We start from the raw sequence: 21,433 nt of genomic DNA, 5'->3' as shown, positions 1-21,433 counted from the left end.
TTGACTTTAAGTTATGTGGATTTCAGACATGCCTGTAGGTTACATTTGTAAATTATTTACATAGGTATTTAATAATTTTTCTCCTAAGTTTAGAGAATTTAAAAAATGATTTCAATCAAGTAATTCAGCATAAAACCCACACAAGCCAAAAACATCTTATTCAACAAAGTAGTCATAAAATTTTACCAAAAGAAAAAAAGAATCTTTGGGAGTATTCTGTATTTTGCAAATATCCATGTTTACACTGTAACTTTTATATTTTTACATTAAATTATGAAAACCATAGTGAATTATTAAACATTGGAAATCTTGAAACAAAGCTTCAGGATATCTGAAAGTAAATATTAAGATAATATCTCTCACATATAGATTTTCATAAGTGTGTCTTTATGAAGTATCGATGGTGAAACTGGGGAAGATTAAGCCTTTAATGGAAATTTTAAAATCGTTTTTATATTAAATAGTTTCTATTTACCTAAATACAGAATGGTATGAAATTTTAGATAAATGTTAAGGCTTCACAGAAATACTATGTTTCCTGGGTCTCTTGGGGCTCCATTTACCAAGTCCTAGAGATAAGTGCCCACTCTCCTCTGCCGATACAGGTACTTATACGTAGTAAGCAGCTTAAGCTGAATTGCACATTACAAATACATCCAAGGCTATTTCTCTATTATTCATGGGAATAAAGAGGCAGGTGTACAACTCCTCTATTCTATTCCTTGCCAACGTGATTTCAGCTGGAAGAAACTGATGGAAACTCTGCTTCCATTTTGACACAGAGATTCTTACTATGTTTATACAGCCTCAAGTACCTTGCCCAAGAGTAGGAACATAATAGCTTTCATAACAGCATTTATTCCCTGAGTGACAATCACCTGCTTAGAGATTAGTACTATATTATTATCATCATAGTAATGTGTAACTAATGTACTTTATAACTTCTTCTTCCTGATATTTCAAAATCTAAACTTTTATGTTTATTAAGTTTCTATTTTTCCTTATGGCATGCCATAATTACCTCTGCTGATGATATCAATTCTAGATCTGATTTTATAACATGACAATATCTTCAACTAAATCAGTATCATACGTTGTTCATTGTATATCCAAAAACAATTAATAAATTCAACCATTTAAAAGATATATATGCAATTTATGCACGTATTAGGAAGGATGAGTTGAACTGTAGAACTAAACACTCAAAAGGTTTCTATAATTCCTAAAATTTGCATTAATTATATATCTGCATATATGTGTATACACACACATATGTAATGTTATATATGTTGTATTTTATGTGTTTTTAAGAGATTCAAATTATATTTTAGTATATATTTTTTCATAGCTAAGAAAATAATATTAGCAATTCACTGTTCCATAGAAAATCTTAGGACCAGGTGAGTTGTTTGGTAATGTAAATATTCTCCTAAAAATACATATTAAGCATTAAATAATATATTTTAATCAATTTTACTTATTATATATTATTATATATTTCCAGTATATTAAAAAGTGATGACATTAGAAATAATATATTTCTCTCAGAGTTGGTTTCTATATAAAGGTAGAAGTTACTTTTATAAAACACATAGCAAATTCCTTGTGATGTGGGTCTTCTGGTCAGCTGTAGACCTATATGAACTACTATATCTACACTATGTATCTGAGTATATACTCTCACGTCTATTTGTAGAAGGAACCTAAAACCACACCTGTAATTTTAGAGATAAGACAAATGAAGATAACCAATAAAAAGATGTATGATGAAAGAAGCTGGGTTTGAATACAGACAATTTCGCATTCTAATTTCGCCCTGTGCCACCTATCCAGTAAGGTGTTCTGAGGGCGACCACATAAGCCCCCGAGCCTCATTCTGCTCATTTATAAAATAGGGCAATAAAAACCTTCCTTACAAGCTATTTTCTGGACTCAATGAGATCAATGGAATTAAAGCTTGAAATAGTCCTGAGATCACAGTTGCAGAAACTCAGCAAATTATTACAATTGTTAAGATAATCATGAAGTGCTTAACATTTTTAAATAACTTCTATTCATGATTTTTTTTTTTCACCAGTGGAAGATGCAACAATTTTTTCGGTCTAAGTGACTCAATTGTAGAAAATTTTAGAACCTGACATTTTAATCTTTTTATGATGATTCTAAAACTACTTCAACTTGAAACAAAGACACCAACAAAAATCAATAGACGAAATATATATGAAAATGGCTTCCAGGGGCTTCCCTGGTGGCGCAGTGGTTGACACTCTGCCTGCCAGTGCAGGGGACACGGGTTCGAGCCCTGGTCTGGGAAGATCCCACATGCCGCGGAGCAACTAGGCCCGTGAGCCACAACTACTGAGCCTGCGCGTCTGGAGCCTGTGCTCCGCAACAAGAGAGGCCGCGACAGTGAGAGGCCCGCGCACCGCGATGAAGAATGGCCCCCGCTCGTCGCAACTAGAGAAAGCCCACGCACAAAAACGAAGACCCAACACAGCCATAAATAAATAAATAAAATTTAAAAAAAAAAAAAAGAAAAGAAAATGGCTTCCATATTGTGCCTTAAATGATCTCAATGTTTCCTGAAAATTATGCCTTGTATAAAATATTCTGACCTTAAAGTGGAAGGTCAAAATTTAGTAATCTGTAAGAGAAGTTTCATTTTAAAGACTTCAAAGTGCCACTTAATAAGTATAACTGTAATCAAAAAAATTTTTTAACATCTTCATTGGAGTATAACTGCTTTACAATGTTGTGTTAGTTTCTGCTGTATAACAAAGTGAATCAGCTACACGTATACATATATCCCCATATCCCCTCCCTGTGCATCTCCCTCCCACCCTCCCTGTAATCAAATTTTGTGAGATAGCTTTTATATTCCCTTTGGTCTTGTTTTAAATTTGTTTTTGTGTTTTGATCTACAAATATTTACTATATTCACTGGGACACTCTCACAAGGACACAAGAACGTTTAGTTCAGGTTCACTTTGGGTGTGGGCAATGTTTGAAAATACTCTCGATCCGAACAACAACAACAATAAATTACTGAGACTTTGTTTTACCAAGGCTAAAGGAATTAATCATTGAGAAGCAGGCTCTAATGACTTTACAAGTGTATGGGGCGGGGCAGGAGACAAATCCAAGAACAAAAAGCAAAGGCACTGTGAAATCCTGTTCAGAGAAAAGCAGTAGAAAATGTGTTTTACATCACTGATGGTACACATATTTCTTTTTACATGCTTGTAGTTTAAATTGTCCTTGTGAAAATTGATGCTGCTGCTTTCAGATATAAAAGCTGGTAGAAAAGAGTGCACTTTAAATTTTACTCACTGATGTTACAAGTTACTGGATGCTATTAGGAGCTCTTTTAGAAAGATTTATGATAATAAGTATTCATCACAATGCACATCATTCTGGAGAACAAAAAGTGACGCTGCATCCATTTTGTATGATTAATGATTCACACATAATGAGGAAAAAACGCTCAGGACTAATCTAAGATTGTAAATGAAAATGAACTTTATACAGAGATTTTTCTTGTTAATGTCAACAAAAGAAAGAAATCCTGCAGATGCACGATATTTGCAAGTGTTTACATCAGCTAACAACAAATATTATATCAAGTAATAAGACAATCTGTTAATTTGTATCAAAAGTAAAAATTCACATTCTGTAATATCTCACGACTCTAGGCATGTTTAATAAAACTTAGGTGGTGTATTTATTTTGCTACCTCAGATATGATATTAATGAACTGGTGGATTCAAGCCTAATTTGCATAGTAAGTGAATATAATTAAAATCCATCTTTCATGAAAAGCTCACGAGAACTATTTATTCTGTAGCGTATTTGCAGGAAGGCAAGTAGCAGAGATTATTTTCAATTCCAGAACATTCCACAAGATCAGCTGTACAAGGAAACAAATTAGGCATATTGTTTGGTTATTTCCTTGCCACTGTGCTTTGGCATCATAATCATGTATTTGGGGAGAGGGTGATTTAAACTTCAATATGGTTTAAAAACCCTGTAGGGCTTCCCTGGTGGTGCAGTGGTTGAGATTCTTTTTATTCTTTTTCCCCCTTTTCCTACCTTTTGTGGCTCTATTCTCCAAGGTTTTGCTTCCTTTCCCTTGAAACCCCTTTTTTTTCTTGTTTCATATTGACTTCCAGTAGACTTGCAACTCTGTATACATTAAATACCTTAAAGTACTCAATAAAGTTTCATTGATTGTCTGACTCCAAACTCTTCTCCTGTTACATTCTGATCCTTGATCTCTCTTGATCCACCCTCTGAAACATGTCTTCAATTTCTATTTCTCTGCAACCTGAAGATTCAAGTTCAGGAGCACAGATATTTCCCCTGGTGTGGTAAGAAGTACCGTAGCGTTGTTATATCCAAATTAGAACAAAAGCAAAAAATAAATGCAGCTGATTACATCCCAGTTATCTCTTACACTCTTTTTTTTTTTTTTTTTTGCGGCACGCGGGCCTCTCACTGTTGTGGCCTCTCCCACTGCGGAGCACAGGCTCCGGACGCGCAGGCTCAGCGGCCATGGCTCACGGGCCCAGCCGCTCTGCGGCATGTGGGAGCTTCCCGGACCGGGACATGAACCCGTGTTCCCTGCATCGGCAGGCGGACTCTCAACCACTGCGCCACCAGGGAAGCCCTCTCTTACACTCTTTACATTATCAAGCAAGGGGGTAAGGTTTCTTCCCTGTTTACTTTATCACGTGGGTATTCATTCCAATTTCCCGACACAAACTCACAGATGCTGTGTAGTCTAATGCTTAGGATGGTAAGCTATAAAGCCACACTCCGAGTTCAAATTCCAGTTCTTCCATCTATGATATATATGTGTGTCGTCTTGAAATACTTCAGGCATCTTGCTCTGCAGGGACCTACCCTATAAAGATTATGGCATAGAGAAAGAATGCTTGCTGCCTGGGATAGGCAGGATCCCCTGTAGAAGGAAGTGGAGGGAAGTGGACCCGCAAGTTTAGTTTTCCAAATTCAACAGTCAGATAAATCACACCTACCCCAGGAAGGTGCAAGTGTGGGGATGGGGCAATGCCTCCAGCATTACTCTAGAAGAGGTCCTTGCAGAAGGAAACACAGAACGAGGTGAAAGAGGATTCCCGCACAAGTTAAACAGCATGGATACACAAACTGCTTTTCTTTAACTAATGCTACCAAATTATTAATGATATTTCAGCCAGCTCCCAAAACCTTTTATCAGTCTTCTTAGCATCTTAAACATTTTTATTGCTGAAGTCTTATTATGATAAAAATATGTGTCATAACCCAAAATGTAGAAATAGCCATTACACATAGACTCTAAAAATGTGAACTGATAAAAAATTTTACAATCTTCCACATTTGGAAGTCACCAAACATTGTCACATTAGGAAAATAGGAAGACATGTTTGAGGAAATGTTGCTAAATTAAATTTTTTTTAACATCTTTATTGGAGTATAATTGCTTTACAATGGTGTGTTAGTTTCTGTTGTATAACAAAGTGAATCAGCTATACATACACATATATCCCCATATCCCCTCCCTCTTGTGTCTCCCTCCTACCCTCCCTCCCTATCTCACCCCATCCCGCTTTGTGTGGACACAAAGCACCGAGCTGATCTCCCTGTGCTATGCGGCTGCTTCCCACTAGCTATCTATTTTACATTTGGTAGTGTACATATGTCCATGCCACTCTCTCACTTCATCCCAGCTTACGCTTCCACATCCCTGTGTCCTCAAATGGTTGTTGGTCTTGGGGCATATTTCCTTTTCTCATTTCGCTGTTCTGTTTCACGATCATTCTGTTTCTTCAACTTCCTCCCTCTTCCTCCCTCTCCTTTCCACTTCCCCTTTCTTAATTTTCTTTTGGTAACAACTTTTTGAGATATAATTCACATACCATACAACTAATCAATCAAAGTGTAAACTTCAATAGCTTTAAGTATACTCACTTCCTTCCACAATGGTTTTCATTCCATGGTCAGTAACAGTGACCCCTTTCTTGCATACCCCACAATTGCCCTATTCCTCTCTCACTATGTCATACTCTTTTGGCTAAATTACAACCTAGGTTAAATCCAACTCTTCACCTATTCAGTGTCTATCCTTGTGTAACCAAATGTAGCTGCAGAAAAACCCACAACCAGTTTGTCAGCCTCACTTTAAATTCATAATCACTAGCCTCTAATGGGTCCTTAATGCTGACTGGCATGGATAATTTATACTCCTGCAGAATACTCTTATTAGCTCCAAGATCATTATTTTATATTTATTCCTCTCTCCTCAAGTCTCCAATACCTCTTTCCCATCTCCACTCTCCATTGATGATTTTCCTCCTATTTCATTGAGCAAAATGGAACTATCAGAGAAGTTCAGTGTATTCTCACCAGGGTGTATCCAGCCACCTGCCTTGGTGACAATGTACCCTCACTTCCCTCCTGTTCCAATGACTGAACTCTTTGTTTCTAACACCAACTCGTGTGTAACACATCCTATACTGTCTTACTTACTTAAAATCATTCCTCGAGCCATTTTCTTCTGTGCCTTACAAATTGTCATATTTCCCCCCTCTACTTCATTATTACTGTCCACATACAAACAAGCTATTTTCCTCAGTTATTTAAAAAAGCAAAAGTAGAAACAAAGCACTCAATGTCTTAATGATTTTTTTCAATTATATAGGTAATGACTGGATTTCCTATCGCAACTTACTGGAACAAAGTAAAAAATACTGCTTATAATAAATTACCTCAATTCTATTATCACTTCTCCCCACCCACCAAAGTTTCTTAACATCAATTTTCTTCTGGATATCAGCCCTTTGCTTTGATTCTATTTGTAAAACTCCTTGAGAAAGTTTTCTGTACCAAGAGTCTTCAATTCTCCTTCCACTTTTTGAGCTCACTACCGTGGCGCTTTTATCTCCACCCTCCCCCAAAATAGATCTTCTCAGGGTTACTAATGACAAAAGTAATGCTAATGCCTAATTCCTACGTGAATTCCCAGTTCTCACTGTATTTAACCTATTTGTAGTTTTGACAAACCTGATCACTTCCCTCTTTTTTTTTTTTTTTTCTGTTCAAACGTACTTTGATCACTTCCCTCTTGATGTGATTCCTTCACATGGCTGCCAGAGTATCACACTCACCTCTCACTACAATTTATGGGTTTCTCAAGTCATCCTTGAGTTTCTATCAGTTTTTGCTTCAAGTATTTTGAAATTTTGTTTGCGTAATTCAGACATTATTTATGCAGTGTTTATCAGTAGTTAGATATGGATTAATGATTCATTTTTTTGTATTGGTTGGGTGATGTTTTAAAATGGTTGTACTGCCCACCATTCTCATTCATTTATATACTTCCTGCCCCATTTACGTTATTACCTACTTAGGGAAAAACAAAACCAAAAACCTGTATTTGAGTTGGCAAATCTTGAAATAACCACTTATGAGTCTTTTATTCATTGGAACATTTCTAACTTGATTTAAAAATAACTTCATTTTATTCTGATTTATTGCTTTTTCATTGTATTTTATTTAGGACCTTTTGAATATTTTCAAATATGATTGATTCTGTTTGAATTTGCTGGGTATTTCTTGTTTTTACCCTCATTTCTCTATTTTCCAACTCTAGGTGTATTGTTGTTTAACTTTAATTCCTTTTTCAACAAGATATTTACCACTTACTTCCTTTTATCTGAAATGTCTCATGTTTCTTGTTATTTATTTACTTGTTTGACACTATCAACTATTTTATTTTTATTTGCAAGTTCTTATCACATAGATTTGGTGATTAGAGGAGAGGAGTGACATACGCTTTCAGGAGGTGAGTCAGCAGTTTGTCTTTTAAGAGGGATCCTCCTGGGAGAAGGTTCTTCACCCATTGATGGCCTGTGGCATGGCCGTGCCTTTCAGGGTCCGACACCAGTACTGGCTGCTTTAGCTGTCAGCCAACTTGGTGGTTGTACTCAATTTAGCAGAGTGGGAAGAGAAGAGAGATGTTCATTTTCCCAGCCTCCCTAAAGCCACTTTCTCAATTAATTCTAAAAGACAAGTATCCTGAAGGACTCCTCTGATTATGATATTGAAGCACCTCTCCTTGGTAGTCCTCCAGGCACTATGCCCGGATGAGATTTCTCGAGTCTTACCTAGTTCTCAATCCAGTCCTGTCTGCTTTCTCTCTTTAAAAATTGTTCAATATTTTTCTTACTGTTTTGGCACTGTTCCTTGCTGACCAGCATTATTATGGATTTATACGTTTTAAAACATATTTTTCTGTCATTTCAAAGGATTTTAGGCAGAAGACAAAAATGATGTATGTGCGCACTTTGCTGTCATGATCAATCCTTTGTACTGACTTTTCATTTTAAGTGTGGTTCCCTTTTAATATTTTTTGCTTTTCTTTGAAGCTTTTTAAACATCATTTTATTGGATTTAGGTTGTTCTGCCTTTTGTGGTATAATATTGCTCTTTTGCTATTAATATTTTCCTGGTTTTCTTTTTTTCTGTTGCATACTAAATTCCGATCTTGATTTTGTCCTTCCTTTTTCTCTTCCCTTATGTTTTTACTGTTTTATTATTTCCTGCCTTTCAGTTTTATTATGTTAATTCATATCTCCTGCTAATGTGCTGCTTGTTAGCAAATTATTGGGTTGGCCAAAAAGTTCCTTTGGTTTTTAAATAAAAATAAAACACACATTTTTCATTTTTACCAAGAACTTTATTGAACAACGTATTCACCCTTTTGTTCCACTATCTTCTGCCACTTTTCAGGCAACCTCATAATTCCATTGCCCCAAACGTTTTATCTTTTTGAGCAAAGAACTGTTCCAGGTGCCTTTTACAGTATTCCAGGGAATTGAAATTTTTTCCATTAAGAGAATTTTGTAAAGACCGAAATAAATGGAAATCGGAAGGTGCAATGTCTGATGAATACAGCGGATGAATCAGAACTTCCCAGCCAAGCTGTAACAGTTTTTGCCTGGTCATTAAAGAAACATGTGGTCTTGCAGTATACTGATGGAAGGTTATGCGTTTTCTGTCGACTAATTCTAGATGCTTTTCGTCGAGTGCCGCTTTCAGTTGGTCTAATTGGGAGAAGTACTTGTTGGAAATAATCGTTTGGTTTTCTGAAGGAGCTCATAATAGAGGACTCCCTTCCAATCCCACCATATACACAACATCACCTTCTTTGGATGAAGACCGGCCTTTGGTGTGGCTGTTGTTGGTTCATTTCGCTTGCTCCCTGATCTCTTCTGTTCCACGTTACTGTACAGTATCCACTTTTCATTGCCCATCACAATTTGTTTTAAAAACGGAACATTTTCATTATGTTTAAGTAGAGAATCGCATGCAGAAGTATGGTCAAGAACGTTTTTTTCGCTTAAACCCAAACATCAAAGTGATTAACATAACCAGGCTGGTGATTTTCAGCACTTGATTTGGATATTTGGAGTATGTCAGCTATCTCCCGGTTGGTATAACGTTGATCATTCTCAGTTAATGTCTCGATTTGATCTCTATCAACTTCAACTGGTCTACCTGACTGTGGAGCATTGTCCAACAAGAAATCTCCAGCACAAAACTTCACAAACCACCTTGGACATGTTTGATCAGTCACAGCACCTTCTCCATATCTGCACAAATCTTTTTGTGTGTGTTTCAGTTGTGTTTTTACCTTTCTTGAAATAATAAAGCATAATATGCCAAAAATGTTGTTTTTCCTTCCATCTTCAATATTAAAATGGCTACACAAAAATTCACCAAGTTTGGTAGTTTTTTTTTAAATGCACGCTGATATGACAGCTGTCACAATACAATCTAACAAAATTGTTTCTAATGTAGTGTAAAGACAGCTAAGCGCTACTAGAGCCATCTTACGGAAAAAACTGAACAAAACTTTTGGCCAACCCAATATTTTCAAAGTGTTAATTTACTGCTTTCATTTTATGTTTATTGCATTACTGTTCAACGTGAATAAGTAGATCTAATTTCTTTAAAATTTTTGATACCTTGGATATATTTTTACTTATGATTTTCTTATTTAATATTTATAATTCAACATTTTAGATGGCAAAGTAAGTTTGACTTCAGCTTGTCTTGTTGGAATTCTCTTCGCCCCACCCTCTGCTTTTTTAGAAGAACTCCTAGTTTGGTGCTTATTTTCATGACTTTATAGCACATATTACGAAGTTCCACTACTGTTTGCAACAAGTTTCAAATAAATTTTGATTCATGCATCACACCAGTGATGTGACTTCTGACAAGTGCAGTTAATAAACCTTTGGGTCTATTCCAATCTCTGAATCTGCTGATGGGCATGTGTTGTAATCCGTCATTTCCATTCTAAACTAACTAAACTAGGACATCTATTGATACATAAGCCAATCCAAAATTTCCCACAAAGTTCTCAATTTGAGATCAGAAAGAGAGACGATGGAATTTTGCTAATAGAGATGTAGGAGAAATTGTTACCCATTTTCAGGAAAAATGTGTTTTTAGAGCTCTATTTCTACTGGTATGAGACTATGAAACTACAGTGTTTTGGAAAACAATGCGAATGTCTACCATGTACATAAACTGTGATAGAAAAACACTGACACACTCTACCATCCATACTTATCGGTGATTCCCTCAGTTGATCACTACACTGGATTCTCAGAGAATGTGAAGTATCATACACTCATGAAGTCAATTTTAAATTTCTGAGGGGAAATAGGTAGTGGAAAGCTAGATAAAAGAGTTTTTTGTACTTGCATGAGGTGAATCAAATATCTGCCATGAAATGTCAGACAGAATAATGTTTCCTTTCATCTCGGTTGGTTATAATTTCAGAAGAAGGGAAAAGGAAGGCCAAATTCCATATTATATAAGAAGTAGGAATTTCACAAGAGATCATTGACCTGCTTTCTTATTTGGCGAAATAGTATATTAAGCAAAAACTGTAGATCTGGTGTTTAAGGCTTGCTTGTTATTTCACCTGAAATTTCCGAATACATACACCTTTCTCTTTTGGAAAGAAAAAGAGCTCTACCAAAGTTAACTGCAATCTTTTAGGACAATGGACCGCTCTCTGTTCCCTTCTCATGCCCTAAAACTTCTAAAATCTGCACTTTTATTTGTACTGTTATCGTCTCCAGAATTTCCATTACTCCATTACATGCTTTATGTGCAAAATAAATGTTACAACCTCTCTCAAGTGCCCTATCATTTTTGCAGTCTTCTCTGAATTCCTATATATAAGTCAGAGAGAGAGAGAGAGAAAGACATATAGACAGACACTAACTCAGTACCTTGAATGTAGACTAGCAGAAGTTGAGCTATAAAATATAGCTTTATCTGTGAAGCTTTAAAACCAAAACCAACTTTATGGATTACTGTTTATATTAAATTAAATTAGTCTGACTTTACCATTTCACTTACTTTGTCATCATGATTTTATTATTCTAGGAAACTGTGTCTTGGGAAGATAAAGGTTCCAAGTAACTTTATCGTTATGGAGAAAATCATTTAGATGAATATCAAACTATTGAACTCTTAAAAAGATAACTTTGACAGTTGTTTACTTCCCCAGTTCTTTGAAACCTCTTGACTTCAAAAACCAAATCTTGCCATGTTCACCAATCCTAAACCAGTATTATTATGATCCTTCCCCAGTTCTAACCAATCCCCATCTCACCCCCTATCTACCACACATACTGAAAGACCTGCCTTAAGCCAGATTCCAAAACCTTGTGAATATCCTGACTTCACCTTTCTCTTTGAGAGGCTAAGACTCTGGCATAGTAGTTCCTATCCTTGCTGAGACAATGCACACCTAGCTTTGAGTGATTAACAGCTTGTTTGAATGATATATTGGGGGAGCCAGCATTCAACAGATATGTGTCACTTACCTGGTTTTCCCACTTTGGGCACTAGAATATTGAATTTATAAAGAGAACACAAAAATATTCGAGAAAGAATGAACCACACTATAATTAAAATAAATATGTAAAATTACTATATAGGAGCTTAAACACATTTCACACTATGGATGTGCTGTTATCTCCCAATTCTTCCTCACTAAGAAAAATGAAACTCTTAGCCACGTGTGTCCAAGGAAAATTTTCTGTTGATCAGTGTCTGTCTAAATCTTATTTAGCAGAGCTGATTTTACATCATTCGTTTATGGATTTCCTTTCCTTCTCTGTTCACATTCAACACCATGCATGTAAATGACTGCTTCCTTGTTTTAGCTTTTATTTCTGATACCAGTATATTCCTCAATAAAGTTGCTCCAAGTTTTCCTCAGAATTCAAGGTCTTTATCAACAATATTTCCGAGGAGATTTGCTTTTGTCCAGTCTACAATGTCTCCTTGCATTTCTCTGCTCTATCTGCCTTTCTATATTTTCTTTTTACTTCATCTCTTATCTCTAGATTATGATGGTGGAGTTGGTAAAGTGTAGGAGAGAGGAATTTATCATTAAAAGTCACTTTGTTTTTAAAAGGAGAAGACAGCTTTCAGATGAAATCTATCCCTAGAATGCAATATCCTTTGGGGAAATTATATAGTTTATTAAGACACCTGTGTGTAGTATTTATGCACATTCCTCTTGGATACAAAAGCTAAAGCTCTTTAGGCTCCATTGGTGAAGTTTTATTTTGCAGTTAGTCTCTTTCTGTAGCAGGGCATCCAAGATGAGGAGAGAGGAGGTTCTTTCAACCTTCCTCACTCAAATAAACCGTTGTTTTGCCCAGTGGGTATTACTAAGGTGCTTAAGAAACTGAGTTGCCAGTTAATCGTTAGAGAGAATCAGATGCTAACGATAATGCATTAGCTCCACATTCTAGAAATACACTTTGTACAGTTTTCCATCTGACGTTATTAGAAGTGGAACAAAATGATTACACAGAATTAGTTAAATAAAGGGAGGAAACTACGTGGCAAGATGCAGAATTGACAAAGCACCTAAACTTTATTAGGAGCGTGCTAACGAATTAACTAGTCTCAAAGAGACCTCCTAATAGAAGCCTAAATTAGCTAAAAGTGATAAAAATTGTAATTGGTTACTTGGACCTTTAGAATGCAGGCTGCCCTGAAAAGGGGAAGTATAAATGACAATATAAGTGAAAGTGTAATTCTTTACACAATAATGGTTAATAATTTCTGAAGCATATTTCTATTTTTGGTACATTTAAAAAACAATCCAACAAACATTTGGATTAAAAAAGTATGCAAAATTATAAACCATATATAAACAGTCATGTGATTAAGTTTTAAGAATTATTTTTGCCAATTTCTCTCTGTGGTAATCACTATAAAGTCAATGAATAAAATTGAGTGATGACATCAATTTATGTATCTATACATTATTCTTAACACATTTTGTGAATGTCAATTCTGTTCCCATCTCATGGTTTAGGGGAGACTGAAGAATGACTGCTGTCTTGGGAGACTGAGTGGATATGTATGTCACTGACAGGTAGGAAACATAAAGAACATAGCTGAGGAAAAATAATGAATTCAATTTTAGACATTAGGTCTAGACTTCTAGGTCAAGATTGCACATTAGTATAGGTAAAACCCTAGGATTTAAGAGTGAATTTTGTGATGGAGACATTTTGAGGAAGCATGACCAGCCTATGGCTTACAGAGAACTTTGGGATGGAGCTGGTCTTCTTGTGATAATGTGTAGAATGAGAATAGATGAGGGCTAGAATAGAGCAAGGGAAGAGTGACAGGATGGATCCTAAAGAAGAGAAAGAGAAGACCTTACACTTCTGAGAGGAAGGAAATGTGTTGTGAATCTGTAATGGATACTATACACATTAACGTGTTGGTATTTATAAGCCATTCTGGTGAAAATTAATGATGTAGAGAGTCTGGTTCTCCTATTTACTTATTTCAAAAGTTTTAATTTGCTTTCACTTTCAGGAAGTGTATACTCCCTGGTGTGAAGGAGAAAAGGTGCCCTTTGCCCTCTTCCCTGACCCTAACAGTTCTGAACTTGACGAGACCAGATTCATAACAGAGGGGCCTTGAAACTTTGGAGAGTTGGATATCGAAGCTGTATCTGTGAATCCAACTTGATTGCCAGCACAGTTCTGAAAGTATAGGAGGGATTCAATACGTATTTGCTCTAGATTAAATGAATCGACTTGGGGTTGCGTTTCAGCCTCTGTCTCCCGTCTGCGCCTTTATCACTTGCTCTTTTCCTGCGCGGATGAGAGGAAGGAGGCGGAGGCATAGATGACGTAACAGCTAGGGTTTTGTTAATGAAAGATGTGTTGCTGTAATAATATTTCTTCAACTCATAGCTTTCTTAGGAATGCTCAGAGATTTGGGTGATCTTACGATTTTCCAAAGTCCTCATAATTAGTGCTCTTACAGCACAATGAGAGCATGAGAATTCCTGGTTCAACCGATACTCAAGTCCTAATATTTACTTTTTAATGTGAAAATGTGAAAAAGATAAAATCATTGATATTTAATTCTCTGCCTTTGTATTTCATATTTTGTTAAGCATCTCGCCTTTTAACCAAGAATCTCCTTTATGATTTGTCACAACCTGCTGTGCTGTGAAAACCCTTTAAAAGATTTTTGCAGTTTGTGATGTGAAATTTTTTCAGTTTTGCATTTGTTTCCTGTATAAGTTTTGTGACTTTTACATGTTACCCATAGTTTCTAAATTGGAAATAATAAATTTACAGCCAAATTTTCCATGCATTAATGAGATCCCATGAAGCCTTAGAAACTTTAGACTATCTAACTTGGTTTTGAATTAATAAATATTTTATAGTTCCTCTGGGTTTATTTTTCAAGCATTACATTACCAGACCTCAGCTTAGATTGTTTCTTATTTCCTAATATATATTTTCATGTGTTTCTAATATCACCCAAAAATGGGTATTCAATAAATATTTAATAATATTTTTAAATGAAAAACTAACTATAAAGTGTTTTCAAACACTGTATTTTGACTGTATATAATTGATACCCACATTATGCTAACAGCAAAGTGTAATGTTTCATTCCACTTTGCCCCTAGCTTTTTCCCTCTTATAGGTATTTCAAACTAAAAGTGATGACCATTTGAAAAGTCTTAGCAAAGAGACTGGAAAAAAAAAAAAAAAGATGCAGTGACTTCTTTGGGAACCAGTTTTTGAATAACTCTTGTCTAGATTCTATGAGAACAGATGAAAAGCCACAAATAACAATGTCAATATATATTTAATACAAAACTACTCAAGCCTGCATATAAATTTAGGCTTTGAAAGAGATATAAAAGGGGACTTTACATAAAGAGCTCTCTTATTAATATAAAGACAGGTCTAGGGTGAGGCAAATGAGATGCTGGTGATTCTGTAACTTCTGATGCAGGAGTCTGTGGACTACACTGTAAAATCATTAAAAAGAAATATGGATTCCTAGGTTTCACCCAAAAGATTCTGGAACAGTACTTAGTCAACAGATATTGTAAGGTGCCTCCCTCAGATACCAAATATAAGGGGCACCAAGAAAACCTTTAAAAATCAAGATAAACAATATTTTAATGCAATATTTAAAAAAATTACTGCAAAATGCAAAAAGTGATGAACACATTATAAAAATTTTAAATAAAGATGTGATCAGTATTATTGATCTTTCCTTTTGCCTCAGGCTACGACATGGCTCAGCAGGGCACTGGGTCTTAAAATCAAAGGAAAACAAAAATGTGAAATATTACCAGGAATAAGCCAAGCCTTAAGGCAAATGTTTCCCTCAGTGGCCTGTTACATGATTCAGTTCCCTTCTTACAGGGAGTTCCTGCCAGTTATGAGCTGCTTATTTGCTATAGCTGCTGGGATCTGTGCTCTCAGACCAGCACCCAAGATCACCCAAGAGATAGGAAGTGTTGGAAGACTATCATTGTTGGAATTATGTCTCTGGACCTCATCTCACGAGGGCTTACCCATTTCAATTATTGACATACGCTTAATTTTAAATTCATTATTGCTTTAGAAGAACTGCAAACCTAAGGAATGATTCAGATCTAGATGTAACAGAAACAAACAAAGGCATAGTAAACATGCTTATTTCCTCGAAGATTTTTGGTACTTTCAAATACGGAATTCAATTTAAACTGTAATCAGGCAGAACATGCCTCCTGTTCTTAGTACCATTTATGCTCATTAAAGTGAATGGTGATAAGCTAATTGAGGGTTTGCGGGTTTTTTTGACATATATTGAGCAATAACACATCGTTTAAATGTGCTTGTCAAACATTTTGGTAAAATAGTCTGTATGCTTTTGATAATCACCATAAATATTTTTAGAAGGATAAAAAACTTAAAATCTGTGCTGTTTCTCACATTGATTTTATTAACTTTTTAAAACCATAAGTATTTATTATTGCTTACCATGTACCGGTCATGTATATATAAAATGGGAAGAGAAAAAAGGCAAATTGCCATAACTTAAATACTCAGTTGTCTAAAATAAAATGTACTCTATCATAATATAAACAATATACTGCAGGAATCACCTTGCAGGCCAATAGAGAGACCCTTAATATTACCAACTCCCACTTTGAGAAAATACTAATAGAAAGTAAGCTGAAATTGAAAGACTTCCTAGGTTTTCCTGTCAGCAACATTTCTACAATTTGATCAAAATGAGTTGGGTCATATGTATATTTCAGCAATTTCTGTGACAGTCAAAAGAATGCATGGGTTCTGTGCAGAGGAAGATGGAGAAAAATCAACTCATTTAGTGTGGAAAAGATAATCTGTCTATGTTGTCCACTGTAATCCTTAATACTGGTTATATTTCCCATTGCATGATATAATGGTAATGCTTCAAAGATGCAATTAGCCCTGAATAGGAGTTGTATAAAAGTACGTCTCGTGACAGCTTGTGAACTCTACCTTCAATTCTCCAGGAAGAAAAGATCTAAATACATGAAATTAAGTTAACTGATTTAACAAGTTTGTTTATCTGGATTTCCCTTAGTTAACTGTTAATAGGCTATTAGCTATCCATTGGGAGGATGAGGCAGGCAAACAGAGGAGATGGAGAATGAGAGGATGAAGCAAAACATTAAGATGCAACACCTGGTGTTGAGAGAGACAAGAGAAGAGACAAAATCAACAACTGTAATTCAGTCTGTGGACATTTGCTCTGGGGAGCAAAGAGCTCCTCTGGAACAGTTTCATTGTACATCATTGAACTGCAACCTAGCACACTGAATAATCATCAGAACCATGCTCCTTGTTCATCATAAGAAGGACAGAGTGTGCTCAATAATTCTGTGGAAGTATGTAAGTTTATATGTTTTTAAATCCTCTATCAAAACTGTGTAAGTATGTATGTATGTGTGTGTGTGTATATGTATACATATATTATTTGATGTTTAAATAAGTAAAACAATTACTTGGAAAATTAATTACCTGTGATACCATTTTCCTGCATTATGATACTGTACAATGTTGTTTCTCTATTTTGTGTAGTCCTCTTAACAAAATATTAGGAATATGAGTATCTCCTAGAGGCAATATTAAAAATAGTTTCTTTGCCTCTGTCCGTCCAAAGAAGATAGAGTGGTTATGAAAATTAAAGCTAGATTTGATATTAAAATTCCTTGATACGAGACAGTTCCATAATTTACTTACTCTGTGATTATGAATAGAAGTCACTTAAACTTTCAGACTTATGCCTATTGAGAAAAAGAGTCTGTCCTGAGAACATTGATGCAGCGTGGATCAGACTGGATAACAAGCTTGTCAGAATTTATAAATGTATAGAATTATATATGCCACTTAATGGAAAAAAATAGTACTTCACAGTGAAAACCATCAGAATCTTATTGGGTCATTAGTATGAATTTTCAACAATGAGCTTTAGAACTTTCTTGAAGACATGGTTTTTACAACCATGTTCTCAGCATGAGTGAGTTTAAACAATGAATCTGCCCAAATCCATGTAGACATTGATTGGGAAATTATAATGTCATTTTTCAGAGCTATTTTAAAAAGAAGTTTTTGGAAAGATACATTTTAATATTGTCAAATAAAAGATAACATAAACCCAAATTTGAAGGGATATTTGTGCTTATCTAAAATAATGCTGGCTATTCTTAGCAAGTATATCTCTTTTATTACCGATTTTAGTGGGAATACACTTTTTTAAAAAGCACATTTGAGAACATTTTGAAATATTTGAACTATCATCCTAAGAAAAACATTGCATGTGAATACTTATAATTATTTCTCATATAATCTTAGAGGATTTATTGACAACCTGAAGTCAATCCATGAATTCTGAGTTAGGACACTGCTATACTTCTGTCCAGGCAGGATGTCTGACAGAGTTAAACTAAGGAGTTTTTTCATTCAAAACCTGAATTTTTCCCTGAATTTGACCCATAGCAAACAGTGAAATGTGCCAAAGAATTTAGAGGTAAGAATAATACTCTGAGATATCCTGCTTCTTCACTTTAGATGGTTTTAAGATTTTCCCTAAATTAAGAAAACAAGATGTTGTCTAAAGATAAAATGTGGAGCAAATAATTATAAAAAACAAAATATAATTGAATGTGGGAAAAATCTTTTTTTATTTATATTACTCATTTGTTTCCTTATAATCTTTGAAAAGTTTTTCTTTGGGGGTAAACTTTACAATGGTTGATTCTGTTCTGAGAATAGTTGCCATCATTAATTCGAATTTGAACAGAAAATGATGTAAAAGGAAACCATTTTCAAGCGTTAAGAACAATGTTTAATTTTTGTCAAAAACTCAATTATCCTGAAATAAAAAGCTACTGTTAGACAAATGAGTCACTAACAGAAAAAAAATAAAGAGCAGAAATGTGTAGAAGCTGGAGTGGATGAGAATAATGTAGGTAAGGTGAAAGAGGAAAACAAAACTAATAGAGCTAACACAGAAGCGGCCATATTTAATTGGTTATCACGTTTCATTTTATGCCAAGAACGAAGACCCAAGTAGAGTGTCACAATTCATTTCAAAATAATCTGTATTTTGGAAAAAAAAAATGTCTAGTTTAGATTGAAGATTTTTAGTTGATTTGGTACTTCCAAGGAGTCTGTGAGCATCCCATATTCAGTCATTCCCCAGGTGTGGCTGCCCATCAGAGGAGTGAAACTGTGTGGGATTCAGGGCTACACGAGTGGAAATCTTCTGTGAGTGTGAACTGAGAGCCTACGTCAGTAGTGAGGCTGTTTGTAGAGACTGGGTGGCCCAGATTTCCTAGACTCAGGAAATCCTTCACCCTCACCCCTACCTTAAGGTTGGATGACTTATTTAAATGTACATATACTTTGGGACAACCAGGTATTCATTCTTTCCTGTCATCGTTCCCCACTCTACTCCTATTGTAAGGCTGATACTCAGGCCTGTTTGGGTCATAAGCTTAACTCTTAAAGTACCTTGCTGTGGTGGAGTGTGGAGAAGGGGGTGGATGGGAGATGAGCTCCATCTCACCATGGTGGGGAGTATCTTGACATAAAGCTGAGTGACAAACCTCAGCTGCTCATAATGAGTGAAATCTGCAATTAATTTTGTCCCTTTCCCAAAGATGAAGAAACAGCAAGAAGCCCAACTGGGTTTTCAAAACTCAACCCCCTTGCTTATGAGCATACATAGCCTCGGCAAGACTGGGCTACAGCATCCCAGGAAGTAGTAAGGCAGCATCTTACTTCTGTGTGGTGGAATTACAAGCCTTCCTGGGATTCTACATTATTCACATTGCTGGACCATAGCCATTTTGGGGGGTGGCATTTTTTTTCTCACAATGAGAAACCATTTGTCTAGGCAAATTTAAATGGTGTTTGTGAGTTGACATCTTGCATTGCATCACCTCTATCAGCCTGGCTTTGGAACTGAGTCACTCTTTGGAATGTGAGTCAGAGTGGAAGTAAGAAGATTTATTATGCTTTTTCCTAAGTGTCTTCAAAAACTTTTAAGCAGGAAGATTGTATGATCAGATTTTCTTTGCAGAAAGCTCACTCTGACAGCACTGTAGAATTGGCAAGACTAGAAGCAGTCAGGTGGCCTAAGAATTCAGGCAGGAAACTTACATGGCCTCAGTCAAGACTTAGCAGTGGGGCTTGAGAGGATTTAGTAGATTTGTGAGAGACTTAGGAGAGGTGAATGAACTCGACTTTGACAACAGATTATATACAGTGGATAATGGAAAGAGAGAAGCCCAAGAAAGATTTTCAAGGTTCTGAGCAGAGTGACTAAATTATGGTTTTGTTAATGAAGATAATATTTGAAGGAAAAGGAGCAGGTTTTAAAAAACGTTTTGGAAATTTGGGGTTTGAAGAGCATGGGAGTCCAACTGGAGACAGCATGATTTGAGTTCAGCTAAGAGAACTGTTAGAAATAAATGTGGGGTTCCACGTCTCATTAACTTTTGGTGAGATATCTAGAACAGTGACTGTCATCTGGGGTAGGTTATAAGGGCAGCCTATTAGAGTCATCTGGAGGGAGCAAGTTTTAAACTGTATATGCTTTCTCCTCTAAGATTATGATATAGCCGTAAGTATTGATAGAACGCACCCTACCTATTTCTAACCAAGATTCTTGCTACAGTGAATTGCTATTTATCATAGAGGTATGAAGCACATACCAAGTAGCTTGAGGCATAAAATAAAAGATTAACAAGCACTGGAACCAGGGACTCTGAAAAATTCAACTCAGTAAGTATGTATTGAATGATTTCTAAAAATCCTCCATAGTTACTCATAACAATAAAAAGTTGAATGACATTGGACTACACTATTTAGTAGTTATGGTCTCTTAGGAAAGTCACACAAGTGGTTAACAGTTCTAACATAATGATGTGAAAGCAAGGATAAACGTAGTCCTGTGGTGTTATGGGTGAACAGAATACAAACAGAATGTGTGTGTGTGTGTGTGTGTGTGTGTGTGTGTGTGTGTGTGTGTGTGTGTGTGTGTGTGTGTGTGTGTGTGTGTGTGTGTGTGTGTGTGTGTGTGTGTGTGTGTGTGTGTGTGTGTGTGTGTGTGTAGGGCAGGGTAATAGTGGTGATAGTGTAGACTTCCCAGGAACAGAGAATTCTAGAGCTGAGTTTTGAAGGAAGCGGGTAGTTGGTTGGGTGAAGTAGATGCAATTTCCCAGTGTTGTCATCATGTATCATTTAGGATTTCTTTTGACTGCAAGTAACAAAAAACTCAAGCAACAATGGTGCTAGCAATAGAGCCATTTAATTTTATGACATGGAGGGTAGATGTGAGGTGTAAATAATATGGAATAATAATACATGACAAAAATTGAAAATCCCAGACCTATCTGTATAAGCATATTTTATGGAAATATGGAGGCAAAAATAAGAGTAGCTAAGAATTAGAAAATGATTGACAGTAGGGAATAGAATTGGGAGATGTTGAGTGGTGATGTAAGAGGTTCCCATTTTTCTGT

This window comes from Globicephala melas, chromosome 18, assembly GCF_963455315.2.
Source record: "Globicephala melas chromosome 18, mGloMel1.2, whole genome shotgun sequence".
Taxonomy (NCBI): Eukaryota; Metazoa; Chordata; class Mammalia; order Artiodactyla; family Delphinidae; genus Globicephala; species Globicephala melas.
The sequence above is the reverse complement of the archived record's forward strand: the minus strand, read 5'-3'. Positions refer to the sequence as shown.